This window comes from Aulonocara stuartgranti (assembly GCF_965226115.1).
Source record: "Aulonocara stuartgranti genome assembly, chromosome: 23".
Taxonomy (NCBI): domain Eukaryota; kingdom Metazoa; phylum Chordata; class Actinopteri; order Cichliformes; family Cichlidae; genus Aulonocara; species Aulonocara stuartgranti.
The window spans coordinates 26,789,930-26,816,293 of record NC_138958.1 but is presented as its reverse complement, the minus strand read 5'-3'; the positions used below and the strand labels follow the sequence as shown (position 1 = coordinate 26,816,293).

Genomic DNA, 26,364 nt, shown 5'->3' with positions numbered 1-26,364 from the left:
AGCTCCAGTCAAGTTCAATTAGCAGGAAACATGTTTTTTGGTGTAACAGTAAAGCAAGATTAAATGCGTCTGTAAAATGGTGCATTAAAATGAATGGATTCTTGGAAGTTACATAAAATATGGGGATTCTTTAATCCTTTAATTTGTTAATTTAAGCCTTACCCAGAATGCATTTCTTTCAGAAGACCCATACAGATGCGTAGAAACTTCTGGTTATGCGTCTCTAGATCAGCAGAAGGCCTTTCCAGGTCACAGTGTGTTCAAAGTGACAGATCTCAGCGGTGGCTGGATTCATCGTTATTGATCCATAATGTGATCGGATTCATTCTGGTTATTTCGCGCTGTGGGGTAGTTAAACTCGTCCTTATCAGGGGTGTGGGTGGTATGGCAGTGTGTGTGTGTGTGTGTGTGTGTGTGTGAGGAAGGGGGGGGGGGCAGTCAGCATTTGCTGTGACCTCGGGGCGAGGCATGTGCATCCAGGAACCGTCGCTGGTTCCTCGCACGCCTCAGTTTGATCCCGTAACAGATTGATACACCAAATAGGAGCTGACACGCATTGCTAAAGATGCCAATGGTAATTAATTAGCATCTCATTTTGACCGCAGCACAACAGGATGTGGATCTTGCTTCTCGATGCCATTTCCCCTCTAGGCTTTGTATTATCAGGGTCAGAATCCCGCCTCGGTGCTCTGAGGGCCGCCTAATAAATTGAGGAGGGCACGTTGACAGTCACATTTTCATGGGACGTCCCCATCTCGGTGGCTCTCAGCGCCCCTGGCTATGACAAACCATCCCAGCTTCAGTGCAGCTGAGGAGATCAAAAGGTGACTAGCGGGGCCTCTAACATGCGTCTCATTTGAGGCATTAGCTGAAGAACATTTCACTGACTGACATTTTGACACATGGCCTATGTCTCAAATTGAGATGCAAAGAGGTCGAACACAGCAGGCGAAGCGTTGGAGTTTTGAAATCTTATAGTAAGGAACCCCTTCCATCCTTCCCCTCTTTGCTAAATTTATGATTTTTAACATGCTCTTTCTCAGTTTACCTTAAGGGGGTTTGGTTGGTCTCAGCTTTTGTTTATTTGCTAAAATAATAAAAGTGAGAAAATATTTCACTTTGTGCTCCTCAGGGAAGTAACAAAGGATTACAGATTTGCCTTTTTTGCAAGTTGTTTTTTATGCATTCTGGCAAAAAATTGGCAGCAGATTGATCTTGGTTCCTTTACAGTTAGTCATTGAAATGACACATGAAGCAGAAAGCAAGAACACAGAAATACTTTGTTTTGCTACAACTTTGATGGTCTTTTTTTTAAAGTGTGACCAGAAAAAAAAGACAAAAAAGTTTGAAACTGCCTTTTTCTTTTTTGCTGCTTTGTATGGATGTGCAGTGAAATTCTGTTGAGACCTTCTACACGGCTGGAATGATGGCTTTGCTTGGAGCGAGGACGTCCCCACCGAGAGGCTGCCGTTTGATCAGTACCGACCTGAAATGGGCCAGGTCAAACCAGGTGGAGTTCATAAAGATGGAGTCTTATGCTTTGCTATGCAAACACCTAATAATGTTAATGGCAGATGCTTTTATTATTAAACAAACCTGTGGGGTGAATATTTGGGAACCTTTAATTGTGAAAGAGTCTGTTTAGATCAAAGCACATAAAGTCACCAGTTACTAGCTGTTTGCTAGTATGTATATTAGCACCATATTGATTCTTGTTCTGCACACACGTATTCTACAGCTAGTTAATGAATATGAAGTCTTGTGCATTAATAAAATCCTTCTTTTAAAGTGACATCTTGCTTCTAACTTACTAAATTTGGCCTAGAGACCGGTTAGCAACCACGTGGCAAAAACTGGTCGCTAGGGAAAAACCAGTATTCCCACATTGGTTGGTGTTTGTTGGCTGCTGCTAGGGAGAATTAGTCACAAAGAGCTGTGGCCTCCTCATGATTGGCCACCAGTAGCTTGCATAGACAAGACCAACTTGTCTGCAAACGACTCTGAAAGTGTGAAACGTACGGTACAAACAAGGAAAATGCACCTTTTGGAATGTGTTAGTTGCAGCCAGTAAGGAACAACTTTTACTTTGAAGGCCTCACTTTTCAAGGTTCTCTACCAGTCAGAGAGTAAATGTAAAGTGATTACAGACAAATTGGCGACTATGGGAGACTCTGGCAATTTGCTAGTGAACAAAGAGATCGCAAGGACGTCATTGATAAAGCACCGTCTTTGGATCCAATTTCACCCAGCAACACGCAGCAAACTCCAACAACCGCTTGCCAACTAGTCTGGGAATACACATTGTTCCGTAAAAACAAGCAGGTCGAGACCTTGATGAAAACTTAGAGTGGATCCACATATTTCCAACTTTTGTTGCCAGATTCATACTAAAACATAAACATTATGATTGCCTCAGCTACTCTTTTTTGGTGCTGCTCTTAAATACACACATAACATTTGTAAGGCCAGTGTTTACTGTCATCTATTGTGCTTAAATCTGAACACGTTCAGTGTGGTGTACTAGTCACACACTAGTACACCACACGTCCCTCCTCTCCACTCCTTTTCACATATGCATGTGGTCATGTAGGAATGTCCCAGAAAAGATCCATATCGTCAAGAGTAAATTAGTACAGCTGGAAAAAAACAGACTTATTTTGACTACAGTGGCCCTGATTGAGCTGCAGTAATGCACATTAGATTTGCTGTGGACTAAGTTGCCTATTTACGCTCATTAGAGGACACACAGTGCCAATGATGGTGCAGCAGATGTTGGCAGGATGGGAAGATGAAGTCTGGGGAGAGATGTAGTTGGTTCGGCCCAGTTCACCAGTAACAGAGAACAACAGATGCTAATGCAGGGGTCAAAGGGAAGGAAATGTACCCTCCCAAAACATCCCGAACCCAGAAGATGATGATTAACAGTTTGATATTGTCACTCTGCCATCGTTTTCTGACATGTATAAAGTGTTTCTTTAGACTTTTATGTAAATCTCAAATTTTGGACCTCCCTACAGGAAAACTAATGTCTCACATAAATGTAATAAGCTGTGATGTTGAGCAAACAAATGTAATCTCTTAAATGTCTTTGTCTTTGCTTATCTATCTCAGAGAATTATTGGACTATAACCACGTCCTTAGTATAAAAACAGAATTATTTTGTGTATATAATATTGCTTGCACTTGATGACTTGCAGACACTTTTCAGTATACCACATTTTCAGAATCAGAAACACCACAAAAAAAAATCCACTTAAGTGTTGCAAAAACATGCTTCCCTGTTTTCAGTCAAGCATGTGTATTTAAAGTTACCGAAAGTAAAGTTACAGGCTTAAAAACTCGCCCATGGTTACATAGTTCTTAACATATTGCAGCACATGAAATGACCATGGAAAGTTTGAGTTCAGGTACGCAAAGAAAAACACCCAAATTGCAGTTACAGGCATTTTCCATGACAGCAGCAATCTAATCCTCTTTTTTTTCCTCTTCTTCTTTTAGGCTAAGATGTTTTTATAAACCCCTCGGGGTTTCATTGCCTCAACCGCACTCTGTTTGTATCCCTCTTTTTTCCTCCTTTCTTCTTCTTCTTTTTTTTCCAGCGGTGTATGGGCAAATAAACTCAAAGCTACAGCAAACCTCCTTGGAGGTTGAAAAAGGAGAGAGATGACAAAAGACAGAAGAGCAGAACTGATGTGTTTGATCAAATTATGGCTCCGGTTTGGACCAAACAGACGCACGGCTTAGCCAGAATCCAGCGGTATTACATTCATTTTTTAACCTCGACAACCCTGTCAAGACCTGTTTGAACTTTATCTGGGGCAATTCGCTTTGCATGTTTCCAGGTCTGCAAACGAAAGGAATTGATATGACGGTTGAAATCAAGAAGACTTGTGTCAACAAAAGCACCGTCCTCCACTCGAGGGAAACTTTGAGGCTAAGCTGCTGTTTACCTGTAGGGTTTACGTTTTTAGGTTCACTGTCTTTAAGGAATGTTTTTGCTTTCTGGGATCAAGAGGAAAGGAACAAAGGCTAGAAACATTTGTTGCGAATTAAGTCTTCAGGGGAAGAGAGTTGAAAGAGAAAAAGCACCTATGGGCTGCAGCCTCAAGAGTGAATGGGGTACAGTAGGTAGAGTGAAGCGTCCTGCCTCTGCCAACCACACCACCGCATTCAGATACTGTGGCTTATTGGATCCAGGCTCTGCGGATTTGGGGGAACGAGGCACGGCTCGCCCGCCCAGTCAAACCACAACAGAAGGCATGAAAACAAACTTCTCAGAATAGCAGTGCTCTCCGTAGTTTGGCTGCCTGTTCAAAGATTTGTGGGGAGATGTTTGATCTTAGTTCAGTAATCAGCCATTTTTGTCAAAAGCTGCAGCAGAAGATTTAGCACTCTGGTGGCTCCAAATGGCAGCGAGAGGCAACTGCCTGAACTTTGAAGGTGCAGTGTGCAGCTTTTTTTTGTTTGTTTTCACGTCCACGCCGCAGGCAGGTATATTTCAGCCGTGCACTTGTGTCCTCTTCAGGCCTCGGCACCTGTCAGTCACTTCGACAGACCGCTGACAGATCTTCAGTCCTGCCTGCTTAATGAGAAGAAGCAGCGAGGAGCTCATCAGTTTTCTATTAGTGCCTCTAAATACCGAACATTTGCTTTCCCTTTTACCTGCAGTCTGAGATGTCAGGATAGTTCTTTTCAGACTTTAAAGTCTGCAGCATCTCAGCATGGAAGGACTCATTCAATATTCATCAACTGCATTAATGCAGTAATGATAAATGATGTATATTCAGCTTAACTTATTAATGGATCGAATCTCCGCTGTAACAACAAATATAAAAGAAAACGACTTGTAAGACAGTGAGAAAAGTGGAACTTATGTAAGTGGATTTTAAAAACTTCCTAAAATATAACTTTGCCATGTCTTTTGGGGAAAGCTGTACCAAAACGTCATCAAAGCAACTTGCACCAACATGAATTATTAGGAAAAGTTTTAAAGTTAAAACGTTTGAGTGTGTTCTGGTTTAAAAAAGGACGCAGGGTGTAAAATGTTCTGTCACTGAATGCAGCTGGTTTTGCTAACTTAGCTTTAATACTCACTTTTATGACAACTATAGAAGAGGCTAAAGCACAACTGCTACTATTTTACATGTTTGTCTCTATTTTACAGTAATGTACTGTCAGCTTGATTTGCTAGCGCATTACAGTAATTCAACAGACTTGTCTACAGCAGGGACGGCAATGTTAAAGCCTATTTAATTACAAAGCTTAAATGCAAAGTTAAAAAATACCTGAAACATAACTGAATGCTTTAAAATGCAAATGTAAATTTTAGGCATTGAATAATCAGTAATCTGCATGCGTGATCGTGAATTGGTTAAAATTAATAAATTTGCATACATTTTGCATTGCACTCTAAAAATTTAGTCCAATAAGGAACTCATAGTGTAAAAATATATTGTTGGTATTCATGACTCAGTATAACAAATGCTATCAATTTATCATAAAATAAGAAAAAATAAGAAAAAGTTCAACTGTATTTATTCTGAAGCATACTTTTATCAAAGGTTGCTAAAAATGAAAAAATAAAAATTTTAATGGCAGAATAAAAAATATCTGAGGTAAAAATATGTAATAAATATCATAAAAATTAATTTCTAAGTAAAAGAAAAATCATTTTAAAAAATCACTTGACAACTAATTACAGCACATGATATTGAATATCACATTAGCAATAATATCGAACAGCAATAAAAGTAATGATTTCACATTTAACTGGAGTGTAGTGTTCAATGTGACTGATGTTATTACAGTGTCATTTTACACTTTCTTACTGTAAATGTAGAACTACACTTCACTGTAATTCATTCAGTTTCTTGTCCTTTTTTTAAACTATGAAAGATAGAAGCTTTGTCACATTTCCTTTCCTTCTTGCGCCCCACGGTTAGGGGAATACTCTGGCTCTCAACATTTTACCAGCCACCCTGAAGATGAATGCTCATCAATCGCTAGAGGAGTCTGTAGGCCCATTTTACTTACTATTGCACCACTCAACTTTTGTAACCTGGCACAGGTAGTGTGGACAGGGAAAAGTTTCAGTGAAGTATCAGGGCAGGGTCTTGGATATAACAATATTACACAGGGGAAGATGCTGCAACAAGTTTGAACTCAATAGACTTTCTAATGAAAAAAAATCTCTCCCAAATATGTTGAAATACATAATTAATTTAAATTTCATTTATATAGCACCAAATCACAACAACAGTCAGTTTAAGTTGCTTGTGATGTCATTATCACTGATGTCATACATTAGTTTTTTACCCTGTTAATCCTCAAAGGAGTCTGAGTCATGTTACTTAGCTTTAACTGAAAACCTGAACCTGACATGATAAATGGAATAACAGCTACAACACTGTCAAATGAAGGATTTCAACCTAAACAAGAGTCTGTGCATGCTTTATTATACAATAAAAACGAACTCCATCTCGCTGTTGATATTGTTCTGTTAGTTGTATTTGCAAAAAAACGTAAATTGCTGTATAAAATTTGCAGCAATTTCAAAGTGAGTCGGATTAAATGTTTGCAAATTCATAAATAAATAACCAGAATTTTAAATTTAATGGAAAACTGGTTTGTGAATTGAAGTTAAATGCCAAAAATTAAAGTTGAATATAAAAATTTTGCTTTTAAATGCTAACTAGAAAACTATTAATGTTACTTGGTCCATTTCAAACTGAACTAAAGTTTGAATTTAATAGAAGAACTTGTAGGAAAACAAGAGCTTGAATGCACTGTAATAAAAATCTATTTCTGTTTGTTGAGTTTTGAAGGTTTTAAAAAAGAAAACACTAAACCGTCACTGTCGCTGCTCTGAGATATTTGAGAAAACGCTATATGGGTTGATAATAGAGTAAAACAAACAGCCGAGGCTGGAATGAGACAGAAGAGTGGAGAAAAGATGATGTACATTATGAGAACATGAATGCATAATAAGCGTCTGCAATTAGCCCGGGCCAGCCATTGGCGTATTGTAATTAATGCGCTGCCTGTACGTCACATCAGTCAGAGGAGGCTCAGTCTAATTTGGGCGTGGGATGGGTGGGGGTGCAGATCAGATCCTGGGATAATTGTGGGTGACTCCGGTCCCTCTCAGTCGGCGGGGTGGGACAGAGCTCAGGTCTCCAGAGGACGTTAGAAAACTGCAAATCCCCCCACCCCTTCATCATTTGAACATGTGCCCTGCAGAGCTCAGTGCAAGAACACAGACCAGGGCAGGAGGGTGTGTGTGTGTGTGTGGGGGGGGGGGGCGGGGGGCGGGGGGGAGAGAAAGAGGAAAAAAAGTGTTTTACATTCACAGATGATCCTAATTTGGTGTGGTTTGGAGTGTAATTTAGATCAAACATAGCCATGTAAATGAGTCAGGGTTTTCATAATTAGGTGCCTCTGAAGAGGGGAGGAGAGCAAAGAGGGGAAGAGCTCGGACCACATCAGTAGGTGTGGTGGTGCTGAGGCCGCTCATCCACCAGGCAGGCAATTTTCAGTCCCCCCCCCCACCACGCCGAATGTTCAGAGGTGAGAGGGAAACGAAAGCGCGAGCAGCAGCAGCAGCTTCAGCGAGCGAGCAGGCAGGGGTTAGTTTAGGGAAAAACACACTCCCAGCGGCACACGGCAACAAAATAGGTCACTCTGCGCCGATTTGGCTTGTCTGTTTTCACTAAGCAACCGACTCAGCTCAGTGTTTGGTACAGAGGAAGGAACTGGCCCGCTGCCAGCGCGCACAAGAGGCCTGTTTTCCCCCCAGTGGGGCCTGTTGATTGAGGATTACCACACTGAAATATTACGGGTATTGTGTAGGTGTAATGTTTACATTTGCATTTCGTGGCGGAACAGCTCACAATGAGGAGCAACAGTAGAATGAGACTTAATTTCTATCAGCAGTATTAAAATCAGCCAACAGGAGGACGGCTGTAGATGCACACAAACACACACACACACACACACACACAGGAGTGAGCGTACACACAGAAATAAAAATGAAGTCAGGCAGTGAGCAATTAAACAGATGTGAATAAATAATGGATAATAAAATTGGATAAATAAAATAAAACAATGTAACAGTAATGCATAATGGAGGAGCTTTAAAAAATAATGCACTGTGTAGGTAAGTAAGCAATCTAAATAATGAGATAACTAAGCAAATGATTATGTAAGACACGCGAGAGCTTTAAGAAACATGCCGTCAGTTAGTAAGAAGGTGAGAAGGTAAAAAACACAAGCAAATAATTTTTCTAAAACAATCCTAAATATGAGACCAAAATATATCATTTAATGGATAATCTTTAAATAAACACAATATAAGGTAACACTTTCTAAGATTTTAGAATATCACAAATAAATTGTAAATTGAGAGGTTATTAGATTTGACTGAATGCTTACTTTACTCTTAACAAACAATGTTTAACTAATGGTTTGTACAAATAATTAATTATCTGATACTGTATGTTCATTTATGTCTTTAGTTTACTAATTATATGAAATTATATAATGCGTTAGGATATTGTTGTATCTCTGTCATATCCAATGACGTCAGGTATTTTTTAGTCTGAAAATCCTAATTTGAAACATATCTCAGTTCACTTGTAAACACATCAAACGATGTCAAGCACGCCAAAGCAACAGGTGACAATTTGTCCATAAAAATCTAGAAATGTTGGCTAATCAGAAGCTAAAAACAATAACACGTTCTAAGGTTAGAAAAGGTGATAAAGATGCAAACCTTTGAGGTTTGATGGCAAAATCTTTGTTTTCTTTGCCCACATGACGCAGAAATCCTGTTTCACTCTTAAACATGTACTCGTGAACATGTGGACAGGGATGCAGCCTCGTGGCAGTTCATGAAATAGTCATGTCTCATCAGTCCACGGTATATTTTCTCAGAGGTCTCAGTGGTTGTCTCCTTGGAGCTCTCCCATGGATGATTATTGAATTCTTATTGTTGAATCATGAACTTTGACCTTAACCGAGACATGTGAGGCCTGCAGTTCTTTAGATGTTGTACTGGTGTACTGGTCTTTTGTGACCTCCTGGATGAGTCATTGAAGCTCTTGGAGTAATTTTGGATGGCCGATCACTCCTGGGAAGGTTCAGCAACCATGTCCAGACTGACAGATGTCACTGACTTTGTTTCTCAGCTGCTTCTTTAGATCGTGGCATGATGTGTTGGTGTTTGAGATCTTCACTTTCTTGTTTGCCATAGTGACACATACCAGTTTGACAAAAATGGGCAACTGCCTGAACTTTAGGTAACCAGGCTCTTTGAATGTTTGAATTCTGGTGTTTTCAGTCCCTTTGCGACAGATGTATGAAATCAAGTGCCTGAGCTAAAGGTTAATGGATAACTTTCATATTTATTAACAGTGATTATTATGGTGAATTTAGCCCAACAGAAAAACAACGACAGTGAAATAAAAGCAGCACGTTGAGTCTATATTTGTTTAACAGTTTGTATATTCTCCATGCACTTTTTTGTACTCTAGTGCATAAAGGTGAAGCTGCTCTCTGTTTTTCCTGTCAGTCAACATGCAGCTTCAAAATAGAACCATTTGACTGGATGGATATTTAAGATTAGGCTGTGACTTCTACAGCTGAACCCACACACAGAAAGCAGCGGTTGATAGATTGTTAAGTGGAGCTGCCAACACGCAGAAACTGCAGCTGTAACCTCGAGAAAAGCCTGAACTCTGGCGCTCCGAAAGCCGGAGCTTTTCGCCGCCTGTCTGTCTGTACTTTAAGATAAGAATCACATTCTGGGGGGTTCTGCTCTGCGAAAGTATGCCAAGAGCCTCAAAGTATGTCGGAAAACGCATGTGATGTACAGTTTACTAACACGGATCCGGTTTGTCGGCGGGTTTGAAAGTACAAACAGTCTTCAGTTTTTTGGTGCCAGAGTGTGTAAAAAGTTTACGCTATAACTCTTTTGGTAGCCAGCGAGAGGCCAACGAGGCCACCTGCACAGAAGGTAAATGCAACATGGCGGGATTGTGAAGCTCCCTAGGGATGCTGGGATAGCCACATGGCCCGCCAGATCCGCCAGGGTGGCCCCGGCGACACCCGGCTGGGTGCCGTGCTGGGCAGCATACAGCTAAGCCTGGGGATTAGCTCACGGTGCCACCTATCTGATGAAAGCAGAGCCAATGGGATTGTCTTCCCTCTCTGCGTTTATGACCACCCCCTCCTTCTCTCTCTCTCGCTGCCTCCCTACTATCTCGTTTGCTACTCTCTTTGTTTCTGGCAGCAGTGGAAAGCACATACATGCTTCCATGCTGGTAGTAAAATGTACTCTTGGCTCTGATCTCATATTATCTTGGATTGGGAAGTAAAAGCCTGTCCAAGGAAAAGGACGTTACCTCCATGCTCCATCTGAAGAGTTGACTTGCCTCATGTGATGTGACACCTCCTCGTCCCAAATGATTGATAGCCCACATTTAAAACAGATTATGGTACATTTTAAAGGACAGTCAGTCCATTAAACACCTCACTGATGAGATGATTGAGAGCTTCAAACTGCAACCTTCACATCCTTCGTATGCTTTGCTACATCGCGAAGAGAGTTGATGATAAGAGGACATGAATGAAGTATTCGTTTCAGCATTACACATATCTTCCAGGAAGTTCTCATTATCAAACACTTCATTTCCTGTATTCTGGTGTTCTTGTATCTTGAAATGTGCTCTTAAATACATTTGACTCGATTTAACGTTGCCCCGGGAAGTTCAGGATTAGTAAAGAGGTGGCGATAAACCATGAAACAAGGGCAAAAGGGAGACAGTTTAGCTAAGACATGTGGACGAGCTGCTATCAATGTCTACAAGAAAGAATAACAGAAAAACCTAAAGGTTTGTTAAAGAAGAACAAATCATGCTACAGTTGCTACATGTGCATCATTTAGTCGATTGGTAGGTGGCTGCTGGGTAACATAATGGCGTCACAATATGACAGGCATAATTCAAGTCTTGTGAATATAAGTTAGATGTTATTGTGGAGAAATCAAAATGATAGAATGCTTTTATAAGATGCTGTGGGCACATAAACGCTACAGAAGGGTTATCTGGACTTGTTAATAAGTGGTTGTTGATGTTTTGCAGACACATGACCACGTGACTTTAACTTGTCCGCTATTTTGGTGGTGTGATAATCATGGTGACTGTATATGGTTAGAGCTGGGCGATATGAGATTTTTTCATATCACGATATGTTTTTTTCATTTCAGGCGATAACGATATCTATCACGATATAAGCCAAATAACTATATTTGTAAGATTTAAATGTGCCGTTGCTCACAAGTAAAATGTGAAATAATCAGCAGCTTGTTTTTATTTAAATATTTATTTCCCATAATAAGTTCATCCATTAAGCGGACGTGAATGGATGGATGAAGTTCAACAGGGTAGATGTACTTAAGGAACATGAGACTTTTTCAGATAAATAAAGGCAAATATTGCAAACTACACAAAAGGCAGCCGCTAAAGCGTTTAAGTTTCAAAATAGAACAAACGAAACAGACTACTAAATTGTCAATTCCACTTAGAAACAAAATATTAATTCTAAAAATAAATCTTAGTTTGTTTTACAGAAGAACAGACAAAACTGACTAACTTTTGTCAATATCAAATAAACTGAGAAGTAAAAGGAAATTCTCAATCTCTCCTTGTTGTATAGCTTAGCTTTTCAAACAGTTTTAACAGTTACTTTAGTCTGACAAAAGCCGAATGACGAATTAGCGCTTCCAGTCAGAGACTGAGGCTACGTCCACACGTACACGGGTATTTTTGAAAACGGAGATTTTCCGTTTTCGTTTTAAAAAATAATCCCGTCCACACATAAAGGCAGAAATGAAGGAAAACGCTGCTATGAACATGCCAAAGCAGCAGGTGGCGCTACATTCCTAACCGTGCAGAAATGTTGGCCAATCAGAAGTCTAGAAGCCTCGGTGGGAAAAAGTAAACAAAGCTGGGGCATAGAAGCAGAACCGAGTCGTATGTGTGGAGGGACAGTAACTGTGTGTATATGTAAGCATTTAAACACTGCAGAGAGTACAATTAACAGTAACAGTATTGTAGAAATTCATTTCACCGAAACAATAACGTGGCGCACAGTGTGACGCATGCACCAGTTTATTGTATTTCCAGACTTGCTTTCGGCACAATTTACAGTGCACGCTACTCTGTTTTTTGTCAGACTTGAAATAGCCGAAATACCTTCACGCTACGGAACTTCTATGGCTCTTCCGTTCGACAATCTCTCCGGCATTGGAACCATCATCATCTCCATTACCCGCTGGCTGCTTCCCAAACAAACACACGTGCGGCTTGGCACTTGTGCTGTACGTAACAAGTCACGCGACGTGACGCTGCGGCTGTGATTGGTTCGGCTCTGCGCTACTTAATTTGGATTGGCTGACCTTTTTTTTTTTTTTTTAGAGGACAAGAGCGGCGAGGTCTATCGCGATAGCTTAATTTCTCTATCGAGTAAAAGTTATATCGCGATACATATCGTTATCGTTCTATCGCCCAGCTCTATATATGGTCAAGTAAATAAGGCCAAATACTGACCAAACCCCAGTTACACAGGACTGCTGACCAGTCAGTGACCCTTTAACAACCACCTGCTGCTAGGGAAAAAACCTTGTATTACCCAACTGGTTGGCAAAAACCTCCTTGTGATTGCTTTGGTTACTAGCATGTTGCTATTTTTGTAGTTTGAATGGAAGTGATGGACTACACACACTCCAGCCGCTCTCCATTGTTGCAGTGAATCCGACACAAACTGGAAGGCAAAACTTCTCCATTTCCCATTTGTCTCACACTTTTCAAAGCTGTATCATCACTCAGCTGTTAGATGAGGTAGTACTCGGATGGATGCATCAGGGTCAACTTAGGGTTCAGGATTTTGCCCAAGGACATGTTAACAAACAGTCTAAAGGAGCCGGAGATCGAACCAGCTTCCGACCGCTGTCTGCCTTCCAATTGGTAGATGACCAAACTCCATTGGTTGTGGCTACTTCCCAAGCCACATCCAGCCTTCACATGTGAGGTGCACATGAGTCAACTCCGTATGGTCTAGGAGGAGTTTGCAGATAAACAGACAGAACGAGATTTGGTGGGTTATGGGAAGATGCACAAGTTTGCATTAAAATATCCACCAGACAACGCAAGCTAACACCTAAAGATGGATAACAGACATTTTCTTCCTACTAGTCTGAAAGAATGTTTTGTAAGTAAAAAGAAGGTGTGTTTGCACAGTCTAAATGTTTGCACAAAGAAGATTTCAGCTTTGCAGAGGAGAAACTAAAGTCACACAAGTTCAGAGTCCTTGTAAACAACTTCCAACCTAGCCTTTAAAAAATACTGTGTACATCCTCAGTGTCCCTAATGTAATGATTCCCTAAGGGGGGAATCTGGTCATTTTTACACAAAAGCCAATTGATTGGGAGAATTTTAACACCCTGTGAAAATGGTTCTTCTGAGAAAATAAAAATGGTGATGTCATTACCGGTATCACTGCTTTGTGATGGGATGCTGCCTTTTCTGTTTTTTACAAGATAGGCTGAATTATGGAATCTAAAAGAGGTTTCAGTGAAAAGGTGCTGTTGGTGCCATTGTGACTCCAACAAAGGACAAGGCCTAATCATTGTCTAGTAAATGTGGCTGTTACTTAGCAGAAATGAGCAAACTTTGACTGTAGAGGGTAAAACTCTTCTTTCTCTCTTATAATAGTTATAAGAGAGTTGCTGCCATTTTTTTGGACACTGGTTCCCTTTTATGGTGTCTTGCAAGAATCATGGTGCTGTGAGATGTTTTGTAAAATGATTGAAGATATGTAAACACATGTAGAATTTGATGGCAGTCATGCTAACTTGTTGAAAGTCGTTTGTCAGGCACACTCATTAGTGGTCTTTCCTTAAACCTCACACCTAAGCTTCTCCGTCTTTATTCCGTCCACCTTACATCTTCTTCCACTCTTAATTAGCAAAAGTTTGTGTCCTCATGTCAAACTGTCAGATGTTCTGAAGTCATTCTGAGTGACTCAAAGCAGGTTTCCTGTTGATAATAATGAGACGCGCAGAGGGATCTCCCCTGTGCTGTATAATGATGTGTACTTGGTGTCAGGTAAAATGAGGCCACAGAGTACGACACCTCCCGCACACTTATATCTTCTCTATGTTTGGTATTTTGATACCTATTTGAGAAATCGCCCTTCTTCACAAAAGTCCTTCTGCAAAAATGCGTACATTTGATCTACAATTAAAGATGAATTCCAAAATATCAGCAGGTATCAGCGGTTTACTTAAACCTTCTGTGGTTAAAGTGAAACTCACTTCAGATTATGACAGACGTTATTAGGTAGCTGAAGAACCTCCACTATTAAAATAGCTCAGCTTTTGAGGACATAATCACTATTGCGTTTGAAAAGTTAAGCTTCTCCTTCACCCAGAATAGATATATGACACTTTGTAATGAAACCCTTCAAGTTCCACTCTGAAAATGACCTGCCATTCAAACAAATTAGATCTAAATGAAGCTGCTTGAGTCTGTCCATCCTTCTCCCATGTCATCTCTGCATGAGCCAACATATCTGATGCTCTTTAATTAAAGTTCACATGATCTACTGGATCTACTGTATGCTCATAAAGTCCCTCTGAATCCTGTTGTAGCTGGAGAAGATCAGCCGGGTTGTTAAAATGACAAAAATATCAGGGTTTGCTTTCAAAAGATACATTTTTGAGCAATGTTTGATGCCCTTAAAGTTTGTGTGTAATTGCAAAACAGACTTGCATCTTATAATGAAGGTAAAGTCAGCATATTAAGTATAAAGTAGTCTATCAACATTAATAATGTAAAAAACTGAATTTGTTAATCATCAGACTACTCTGCAGGGGGCATTTATGATTATCTGGTACTGAAACTTTGCAATTTCATGCGGAATTTAATGTCTCTGCTTTTATGAAATTATATATACAGTATATATATTACCATTTACTTTTTTTTTACTTTATTAGCCACAAATTAGATCATTTGTGAAGTCAAAGAAGAAACTATCTATTAGCATGTATAGGCCTACTTAGGCTACGTTCACACTGCAGGCAAAAGCACATCAAATCTGACTTTTCTGACCCTATGCGACCCATATCCGGTCATGGTATGACAGTGTGAACGGCACAAATCCAATATTTTCAAATCCGATCTGGGTCACTTTCGTATGTGGTACTGAATCCGATACATATCTGATGTTTTAGAAAGCGACTGCTGTTTGAACGGTCATGTCGCATTAAATCTGTCTTTTACGTCACTGACACAAGACAGATGCCAATTATCAGTGGCAGAGAAGTGCCCGAGAAGACATCGTGAATGCTTCCTGGACATCCAGTGTAGATGTTAGTAAAATTGTTGGGAAGACAACGTGAACATTTTATTTGTACTGTAAAATCTGCAGATTCTGACAGAAAATCAGTAACTATCCTTTGAAGCACCTCTCCTCTCTAAACCAGCAATAAGGATAATAACAAAATAACTTTATAACTTAAAGCAAAATTGGGAAACGTAATGTTTGAAACAAGTCTTTATATTAAGGGCCATCAGTCAAACAATACTGTTTGGTCTGGGCCTAAACAGAGCGCATTCTGTGTGACGTCTTCTTTTGCGCATGCAGGCCACTTCGAGGGTTCAGACTAGAGCACGATTGCTGTCACATTTTAGTTGTAGTGTGAACAAGCAAACAAAAAATTGGATTTGATCAAAAAAATTGGAATTGAGCATTAAGACCTAGGGAAGAGCAGCGCACATTTTGGTGCTTTATTTCGGTGCTTTCTTTTTTTTCCTGTGATGTCATACACTTTGGATTCTAACCAATCATTTTACCTTTCCAAGGATAGTAGGCGGGCTCAGGTACGTGCGTTCTTTAGGGCAGAGCTACAGATTAAAAATGCCCAAGGCAAAGCGATCAAAAGTCTGGCTGTACTTCCCAGCAGTGTTGCCAACTTAGCGACTTTGTCGCTATATTTAGCGAGTTTTCAGACCCCCTTAGCGACTTTTTTTCTAAAAAGCGACAAGCGACAAATCTGGCAGCTTTTTCTGGTGTTATTGGAGACTTATTTATGACGTCTTTTTGACGTGAAGTGCGTATCGCTTTTACTCTCAACAAGCAGCGGTGCTGCCTTGGGCACCTTGCCCGTACCAAAGCGCTCACAGGCGGAGGATAGTCCTCCCCCAGCTGCTATCAGACGTTCACACCTGTGCGTCCAAACTGCAAATGAATCGCGCATGAGCGAAGCCGCTGCTCCTGCACTGACTGTAACACAGTCAGTTCTTCTTTTACTGTTTTGCTGTTTTGTGGATCAGGTTTAAAACTACTTATAAACACACACACACACACACACAAAGTAACTCCACCAGAGTACCTATTTCGGGTCACCTTTGCCAGTCCAAGCCCAGATAAAGGAGCAGGGTTGGAATTGTGACATTACAAAAAACATTAATTGCTAAAATAAATTTAATTCGTAGTTCTAAATAAACTCTAACTGCATTTAGGACATTTTTTACTCACTTTATGTCTGTTCCACGATGTTATTTCTCTCTCCAACTACGTAGGTTACAATTATATTAGCATGACCAATTATGCAAATTAGGCAATGATGTCATTTAGCGACTTCTAGCTCCTTACTGAGGAGTTGGCAACACTGCTTCACAGCAAAAGATGCAAACTCAGCAGCCTGCAACAAGTGCTTTAAGGTGATACTGTGCAAAGGAGGTAACATCTCGAAACTGATGAAACACCTGGCGACGCATAGCGTTTTTTTAAAGCTGAGAAATACACCGTATTTGATAGCTTGCCTCAAGGCAGATGTAAAGCTCTGTAGGCCACTATGAGTCCTGCAAGTTTTTGTGGAAATGAGTCAAATCCATGGTCGTGATTAAGAAAAGGATGAAGAGCGGCTTCTTCCCCGCATTAAAAGGAACCAGCTGAGGTGGCTCAAGCATCTACTAGCATGTGTCCTGGATCCCTCCTTGGCAAGGTATTTCAGATATATGCGAATTTTACAGTTGGAGAATGTAAAGAATCCCTCACGGCAATGATAAATAAAGGTTAAAATGTTGAAAAAATAACGGTTGATGTTTTTCTTTTCCATTAGTGATGGGATTTCCGGCTCTTTTTAGAGATCCGGCTCTTTCGGTTCGGCTCACTAAAAAGAGCCGGCTCTTTCGGCTCTGAACCGGCTCTTCGGGTTGTTTTGTTGCTTTAATTAATTTATTATTAACAATAATATAAAATTATGCACAAAAGGAATTACTAATGTAAAAAAAAGTGGTTTTATTTATATATGTTTATATATAAATATATACGATGGCCCCTAGAGACAAAGCACGTACAAACTCCAAAACACATTTCTAGCATGAACTGAACTTCCAAAGCAGAGCTACTAGATCACTTAAATTACACAACTGAAAGCACATGTGTGCATTGTTTGTGTATTTATACACAGGCACTCATATATATTCAAATAATTTTTAAAAAAAAAGTTCATTTACCTGTTACTACCACACACCAAATCCGGTCGTTGGTACTTGCTGGCTTGTGTAGCCACTAGGTAACAAAAGCTCAACACTGCGCCTAGCATCCTGGAGCACTTCTGTTGTGTTTTGTACGTGTTTTGGAGTTTTTACGTGTTTTGGAGTTTGTACGTGTTTCGGAGTTTGTACGTGTTTCGGAGTTCGTACTTGATTTGAAGTTTGTATGTGCTTTGTCTCTAGGGGCCACCGTAAATATACTTTTATTTATTCACTCCACATAAAATGCAATAAATAAATCATATAATACAAAAATCAACTATTCACATTTTCAGCTTTTTCCTTTTACAAATTTAAAGTGAAAACAACACAAAACACTGCAAGCCACAACACAATTAATTATAAATTATAATATGAAAACAAAAAGAACATGCACATTCTCTGTCATATGGACCTGCATGAATAAACTTTCTGAATCCTTTATCACCTGCAACCGAAAATAGCTGTGGATGATTACTATACCTTTCTAATGTGACGTTGTTGTCCCTGGCTCTCTTTCTCTCTCTCTCTCTCCCCCTCTGGCTCTGATCCTGTGCTACTGAGTGTAACTACTGCCCCTCCCCCCTCTGCCCAGCGTAAAGCACAAGGCTGGCGTGCAGAGTGAAGCGGAAAAAAAGTGCGAGAGAGAGGGTGAGAGAAGAAAAAAAAAATACAACCCACGTGACGGCTCGCGATAAGGAGCCGGCTCGGGTCGTTCACGTCAAAGAGTCGGCTCTAAGAGCCATTTCGTTCGCGAACGACCCATCACTATTTTCCATGTCCGTGTTCATCAGCCACTGTGGAGATGGGCGTAAGAGCCACTTGTGGCTCCTGAACCGCAGGTTCAAGACCCCTGGTGTAGACTAAGGATATTTAAGCAAGACTTTTACATTAAACCTAATCAGGTTTTTACAGCTCATTTTGTTTAATGATTGTCTCGCTTTATTTCCAAAATCTCCTCAGAATTGTTTATGAGTGAGCTTTTCTGCTGAAATTCTGAAAGTAGCGATGTGTTGGTCGCGAACGAAATGGCACTTAGAGCCGGATTTTTGATGTGAACGACGCGAGCCGTTTTTTTTTTCTTTCTTTCTTTCATCCTCTCTCACACTTTTTCCGCTTCACTCCGCATGCGAGCCTTGTGCTTTGCGCTGGGCAGAGGGGGGAGGGCCGGTAGTTACACTTGCAGTAGCACAGGAACAGAGCAGGAAGGAGAGACGAAGAAAGAGAGCCAGGGACAACAACGCCACATTAGAAAGGTAAAGTAATCATCCACAACTATTTTCAGTTGCAGATGATAAAGGATTCAGAAAGTTTATTCATTCAGGCCCCATATGACAGAGAATGTGCATGTTCTTTTTGTTTTCATATTTTAATTTATATTTAATTGTGTTGTAGTTTGCAGTGTTTTGTGTTGTTTCACTTTAAATTTGTTTAAAAGGAAAAAGCAGAAAATGTAAATAGTTGGTTTTTGTATTATATGACTTATTTATTACATTTTATGTGGAGTGAATAAATAAAAGTATATTTACGGTGCCCCTACAGACAAAGCACGTACAAACTGTAAAATATGTACAAACTCCAAAACACGTAAAAACTCCAAAACACGTACAAACACAACAGAAGTGCTCCAGGATGCTGGGCGCAGTGTTGAGCTTTTGTTACCTAGTGGCTACACAAGCCAGCAAGTACCAACGATCAGATTTTGTGTGTGATAGTAACAGGTAAATGAACATTTTTTTTATTATTATTATTTGAATATATATGAGTGCTTGTGTATAAATACACAAACCATACACATATGCTTTCAATTGTGTAATTTAAGTGATCTAGGTAGCTCTGTTTTGAAGTTCAGTTAACGCTAGAAATGTGTTTTGGAGTTTGTACATGTTTTGTCTCTAGGGGCCACCACATATATTTATATATAAACATATATAAATAAGACCACTTTTTTTTACATTAGTAATTCCTTTTGTGCATAATTTTATATTATTGTTAATAATAAATAAATTAAAGCAACAAAACAACCTGAAGAGCCGGTTTGGAGCTCACTCTTTTTAGTGAGCCGAGCCGGAAATCCCATCACTATCTGAAAGGCATTCTTAAAAAATAAAGATATACAGACTAAAGAAGAACAGTGTTGCATCATCGGCATGGAATTGCATTTAAAAAACATAAACAGTTTACATGTAGTTTCTTCCTTTTTTTCCTTCATACACTCTAAATGTAAGTTATTATATTAAATTTAGATATTTATTTATATTAGATTTAGTATAAAACCTTTACACTTTAAAAAGACCAAACTTGAGCAACCAAACGCTAATAAATACATATAATAAATTATCCATGCACTTAACAAATGGACTCGAAATTGTGAACTGTGTGTTTTGTAACTGTTTCAGTTTGTTGCTTTTTAGTAATAGGTTTGTCAGATGAACAAAGGTCTGCAGCATGACTACAAAGTATTTCACTCATGAACCAACATAAGTCACCTTCTAAATCTTTCCCTACCGTGTCCTCCTTTCCCATCTCACCCCACCTTCCCTCCCTCACGGAGCGACCTGAGGCCAAGCACAGAGGGAATGGGGCCGCCAAGCACATAGCACATGGCTTTGGGTTTGGGGACAACAGAAGTCGGGATCCCTGCAGGGCCCTTCAGCTCTTACAAGGCTCTACCACCACACACACATACACACACACATATACACTCCCCACTCAGCACATACCTCGGGCGTATGGGGAAAGCACACAGTGTCCCCCCTGGGAGAACTGAGGCGACAGGGACTGCGATTCCTCAGAGCTATACTCCCCTTTTTCTCCACCTCTTCTTCTTCTCCTTTCCCTGCAGGCTACGCTCTGCACATGTTATACGACAGACAGCCTCATGCTGCATTACCCATACACCTCTCTGTCCGTGTCTGCCTTGCTTAAAGCCATGTTCACTGATGTAGCATCAAAAGTGGGGCACGAACATAACACTCAGAGACACATGAAAAGGATGGAGATGGTATAAAGCCATCTACTTTATTGTTTGATGAATATTAGATGTCATCTAAAGGTGGAACTTGCTGGGGTAAACCAGGGAAGAAGATGCAGTTTGAGTACAAAAGGATGCACAGAGGGAAAGACTGTTGGGGAATCTGCCTTTTCCCACCGACGTGGTATGAACGTCCTAACTGGAATTTGCCTCCCAACCAAAAAAAATGAAGAACGGTGGCAGCTCTAAAAAGCTCAGACTTCTCCACAAAATTTCTGGTCTTACAAGCAGCATTTTCATTTTCACTCGCTCTAAGCAGAAAAGGCCACAATGAAAGTGCTTTTTGTGAAACGTAAAACCCAGCTTCCCCTGTGTTAGACTACGGAAATTTGGGTCACAGTTCAAGACTTCCTGCTACGTGCTCCAATAAATGTTTACAAATGCAGACAAATACAGCTAGCATATGATTTTGGGTTCTCTATTTATCTGCATGGAACAAAAGCTTTCTCAAACATGATTGTTCGATAGATCAAAAACTCCAAGGGGACTACAAATGGAAACCAGGAAGCTTCTACTTCCAAAAATGACCTCCATGTCCTACAGTTTCTGCAGATTCATATAGCACTGGCTCTACTCTAATGTGATTCTAATGGCAAAATCAAACGTATACAACGTTTGATTGGAGTTTTTATTATCATGCAAGGACCAGCATCCAGAGCTGAAAAATTAAACTAAAGTGCCAAAAAGTGTTCCTCTAGTGGCCACTTGAGGCTGTGTCCAAAACTGAATCAATCCCCTTAGACTGCCATGTTAAAACATCTAACTTTACAGTAGACATAACAGAAAACACAGCTCGGGGCATTAATGATTTTTCCCCTCTTCATAATCATAATGCAGGGTTTTACATTTTATTTAGACTTTAGTTAGAGGTGTAGCCACTACAGTTGCTTTCTGCCAGGCTTTAGTGCAGCTAACTGATCTGGATCTGTAGATCATGTCTGTGCTGTTTTTGCTTTTGGGGGCATTTTAATGGAAGTACTGAAAAATGAGATGCCCTGCTGTGTGTCGCAGCCCATCAAACAGGTTTGGGCGTTAATTTAGGATGAAACAATTGGTTTACTTTTTTGTAGACATTTTTTTTTACTTGGAGCTAATTAACTCATTCACTGCCATTGACGTCTATAGACGTCAATTGAAAAACTTACGTTGACTGCCATTGACGTCTATAGACGTCAATTACCTTTTTCAATGGGAGGGGCTAGAATACAACCTCGGGCAACTTGAAAAACTGAAGCCCACCAGCAGTAAAAGTAGACCTGCAAGGAGGTGCAGGGTTTGCGCACGTAAGGGACTGCGCAGTGAGACAAAAATGTGGTGCAAGTCTTGTTGTGTGCCCTTGCATCCCGGAAAGTGTTATAATGATTACCACACAAAAGTGAATTATTCATTGTGAATAAATGTTTCACTATGTACATTTTATTTTTTCATATATTTGTAAATAAATTGTTTTGATAAAACATAACCTTTCTCAGTGTTATTTCTGTTTTATAGAAGTGAAAAACTATTTTATATGTTAGAGGTGTCACAAAGCAAGAAATATTAGTGTCAAAGGCACTTTTCTGCTTGAAATGTATTTTTCACAAAAAGCTCGTTTTCTCCCTTTTTTTGGTCAAAACAGGCATTTTTGGTGGAACCCACCTTTCTTCTACAGCTGATTACTAAAGAATGGAAAATGGTAGAAACAAGCTTTTTTTTTTGGATGAAAGAAGAGAGTCTGTTCTTCATTTTGGTAGGTTCAGCGTTTATATGATCATAACACAGTTTTCTGTGGCTCTTCAACAATGAGTAAAAATGCTCAAAAACCCTGGCAGTGGGGAGTTACCGGATTTGAAAATGGCTGGCAGTGAATGAGTTAACTGTGTGTGCATGTTTCAGCATTGCAGCCATAAAGGTAAAGGATGAGGCTCAAATATGTAGTTACAGAGTCATAAAGTTAATAAGTTTTTATTGATCTATTATATGCAGTGTAGGGACTAACGCGTTATTAAGTAACGAGCTACAGTAACTACATTATTATTGTTGTACTGTTATCGCTACGTGTTGGATACACTATGTATGTTAACGCAGGTAAACAGCAAGCCAAACTCAATTTTCATGAGCCAGGAAACTGAGCATCTTGCTCCTTTATTACAGTCTTCTCGACAGCTTACAATCTTTTACAACTGTGGCTTGAATAGCTCGATGAAAGTGCTGAGTTAAACTAAAAAATAAACCAGAAAATAAAATATCCTTTAGCTCTTTGACATTGTGAAATAAATGCATAAAGAAATAGTGACAGAAAACATGTATCAAAGTTAGTCTTAGCTGCTAAGTAATGATAAACAGTAGTTTTAACAATCCTCTGATATGCAAATTAGATCGCTAGCATCATTGCTATGTTAATAGACCATGCTCTAAGCAAAATCCACTTCTGGGATAAGGCTAATTCCTGGCACAAACACATTCACAAAACGATCTCTAAATCAGCTGTTATAAACATATAAAACAAACCAGAACATGTAATAAACTTACAGCCATTGCTTTCGATGGTGTATATAAAGATTCAGGCCACAGGAGATGAAGTTTAAACACAGATAGGCAGGTTTTCTGTACAATGCTTTTTCCCAACTGACTGCAGCGTCCGCTTCCCACAATGCATTGCAAACACAGATTACTCCTTCAAAATAAGATACAGAAAAACTAATGCTGACTGTATAGAACATATTTTTAACTAAATGACTCTCTTTTTTAACATAAATTACCACAGATGAAATAATTTATCACTAAATTATTATGAACCATTTTTTAATCTTTTACTTGGGACAGAACAATTGTGGTAATGAGCACGGTAACTAGTTATGCCAAAATCAGGAACGCGTTAATCGTTACTGGGATTTAGATAGGATCGTTATTCGTTACTTCGTGTGGTGGCTATCGCGGAGCTTCCACAGATTCAGTAACATTGGGAAGTGGTGGAGGCCAGCAGGTGGATGAGGGAAAAGGGAGGCAGGAGGAGCAGAGACCCGAGGCGGCTGCCGGTCCGAGTGTCATGTGAACTGAACTTCAGGTAAGAAGTTATGACCTGCAGTCTCTCTGGGTCAGATATGAACCAAGTTTAGGTGGAGTTTATTTTTGTTGTGCTCACTTTTTCGTACTGGGTACTAGTTAGCATGACGGAGTTTCTATACAGCTGGGTGGGTGCTATGTTACTGATGTTGAACTTTATTTTGTTCATAAGGTTAGTTAGTAGAGTTGCCAACCGTCCCCTAAAAAAAACGGAATCATCTTGTATTCAGAGAAAATATTTCGCGTTTTGTATTGAAGTGAAAAGGAACGCAGTTTGTCCCGGACTTCAGCTACAATGAAAAAGACACAAAGCTGGAGTTATTCTGTGTTTACGCTGCACAGCTGCCTCTTCTTCTCTCATCCTCTCACCCTCCCTCTCCTGTTTCTACTTCAATCATGAAATTGATCAATGATCAGCTGATCGGCTTTTCTCTCTTGTTTGTTTATCGCCCACTTTGCGCCAGAAAGAGGAAACCAGCGGAGGTCATGCTAAACAACAGCAGCACGTTTGATCAGCTGTTGTTAGAATTTATTTAATATTAATTTGTAGTATCAGCTGATGTTTGTAGGAGCCACAGCCATAAAAGCTGCTGGTATTGATATCGGTTTGGATATGTGGTGAGAGGGAAACATGAAGATGAAGGGGCCAGTTAGGGCATTAACAGGGAAAGGGGGGCACAAAAAAATACTTTTCTTTCTTATTCTCATTTAAAATGTCTAGCTTTTAACAAATAATTATCTGAATCTTACAACAAACGATTGATAGATTGATGCATATATACCATCAGAACAGTGTACATCACTGTCACAACAGTGTTTGTTTTCATTCAAAGGCTTCATGATTTTTCCTATAATGGCGGTCCGGTCTCTAGTTAAAATGCCCGGGCCGATTTTTTTGTCCCAGTCCAGCCCAGTGTGCAGCTCATCTGCAGTCTGGTGTTACCTACATCTTCCTACTCGGAAGGCAGAATTTCCGAGTTCTGAATACAATCGAAAGCACCACGACTGCCATTTTCGTGTTGGATGTAAAAAGCGCACATGACGCTGTGACGTACGCTAGAATCATGGCGGCGGTCAACAATGGTCCAGGCGTGGGATTTCTCTTGTGGAAATACGCACATTATTTTTTCCTTTCTGTTGGTAGGTGGCACAGTGCACTTGTGGCAGGATAGTGCTAACATGTAAGCAAGCTAGAAGACTGGCAATCTTGCTGGGTATCCAGTTACGGAAGCAACACATTTTAAGAGAATTGTGAGTAAAACCAAAGTTACTTTCCCTAGTAACTAGTAATGTAACTAAGTTACTAATTTAAAGTAACTTACCCAACACTGATTATATATCAATTACAATAGAATGAAAGCCAAAGAAATATCACAAGCTAAAACATATGATTTACAAGTATAAAATATATCATTTTGCATCAGAATACCAAAATAATAATATGCTTTACTATTTTTCAGCTTCTTTTGTAAAACAATTTGAAAATCATTAATTATTAGCATTAAAGATATTTTGATGAAAGAACTTGCACATAGTGGTGGATTTAGCATTAAAGAACAATAAATAAATATTGTTTATTTACAAAACAGTCAATGTAAACAAAACAAAAAAACATACATGCTACAGCTACCCTAAATTAACAGTACTGTCAATTACCAAAACAATTTCTTATGTTTTTGTAAGTTTTAATGACTGAATAAAAATGTTTTTCTGTTTTAGTTTTAGTGGTTGAATGTCTGATTAATTTTGTCTTCTCAGAGAAGTTCAGCGTGTTGGCTCAAGTTTGAGAGGAAAAATATTTCAGAAACGTTTCTAAAATACTTATTATTGTATGTGTCAACGATGCACATGTTACATAAACGTCACGTCATCATTCACATAAACATAACATAGAGGTAATGCTGTTAAATTTGAGGTCAGCTACTGCACACATTGTTTATATTTATTAGAGATGGACCGATCCGATATTACGTATCGGTATTGGTCCGATACTGACCTAAATTACTGGATCGGATATCGGAGAGAAATAAAAAATGTAATCCGATCCATTAAATATCAAAAAAGCACCTCACAAAACTTGCGACATGGCGTAACTCGGCTCATAACCGTAGCACGTCAAGCAGTATGCATCACGTGATAGAGCGGCTGTGTGTATTTGTAGAGTTGCTACTAATCCGGCATTTCGTCTCCGAGGAAGTTATCCCAGAGAGAAGTAAAGCAAGTGTGTAAGTTCATCTCTGAATGTTTGTAAAGCATTCCCGCGTTAAGCTTAACAACCGATATATGGAGCGACTGCCTCTCTCGCCCTCCCTCTCCTGTCGTGAAACTGATCAATGATCAGCTGATTGGCTTTTCTGTCGCGAGTCTGTCTCTCTTGTTTGTTTATCGCCCACTTCGTGCCAGAAAGAGGAAACCAGCAGCTGAACAACAGCAGCACGTTTAAGCTTGATAAGCTGTTGTTAGAATTTATTTAATATTACTTTCTACACCAGGATCATTTTCTACGTAGCTGACGGCTGGTAACTGTGCAGGGGCGGATCTAGCAAAGTTTAGCCAGGGGGGCCGATAGGGCATGAACAGGGAAAAGGGGGCACAAAGACATACTTTTCTTTCTTATTCTCATTTAAAATGTCGAGCTTTTAATAAATAATTATCTGAATCTTACAACAAACCCAAAGTTTTAATCTG

At 39.7% G+C, this 26,364-nt stretch overlaps 2 long non-coding RNA genes across 3 annotated transcripts in view; one reads left to right on the top strand and one right to left on the bottom strand.

The window, feature by feature from the left end:
* The window catches only part of LOC309700060, a 113,958-nt gene extending 95,849 nt beyond the window's left edge, over positions 1–18,109 (bottom strand). The window contains exon 1 of the long non-coding RNA XR_014274559.1: positions 18,081–18,109. This is a non-coding gene — a long non-coding RNA (uncharacterized lncRNA). The remainder of the gene's footprint in view (positions 1–18,080) is intronic.
* A 9-nt stretch (positions 18,110–18,118) lies between these two features.
* The window catches only part of LOC309700062, a 94,138-nt gene continuing 85,892 nt past the window's right edge, over positions 18,119–26,364 (top strand). Inside the window, exons 1-2 of one of the 2 annotated variants that reach the window (XR_014274562.1) lie at positions 18,119–18,853; positions 22,250–22,360. This is a non-coding gene — a long non-coding RNA (uncharacterized lncRNA). Of the gene's footprint in view, positions 18,854–22,249; positions 22,361–23,420; positions 23,678–26,364 lie in introns of those variants that run through there. The other variant, XR_014274563.1, reaches the window with a different exon arrangement.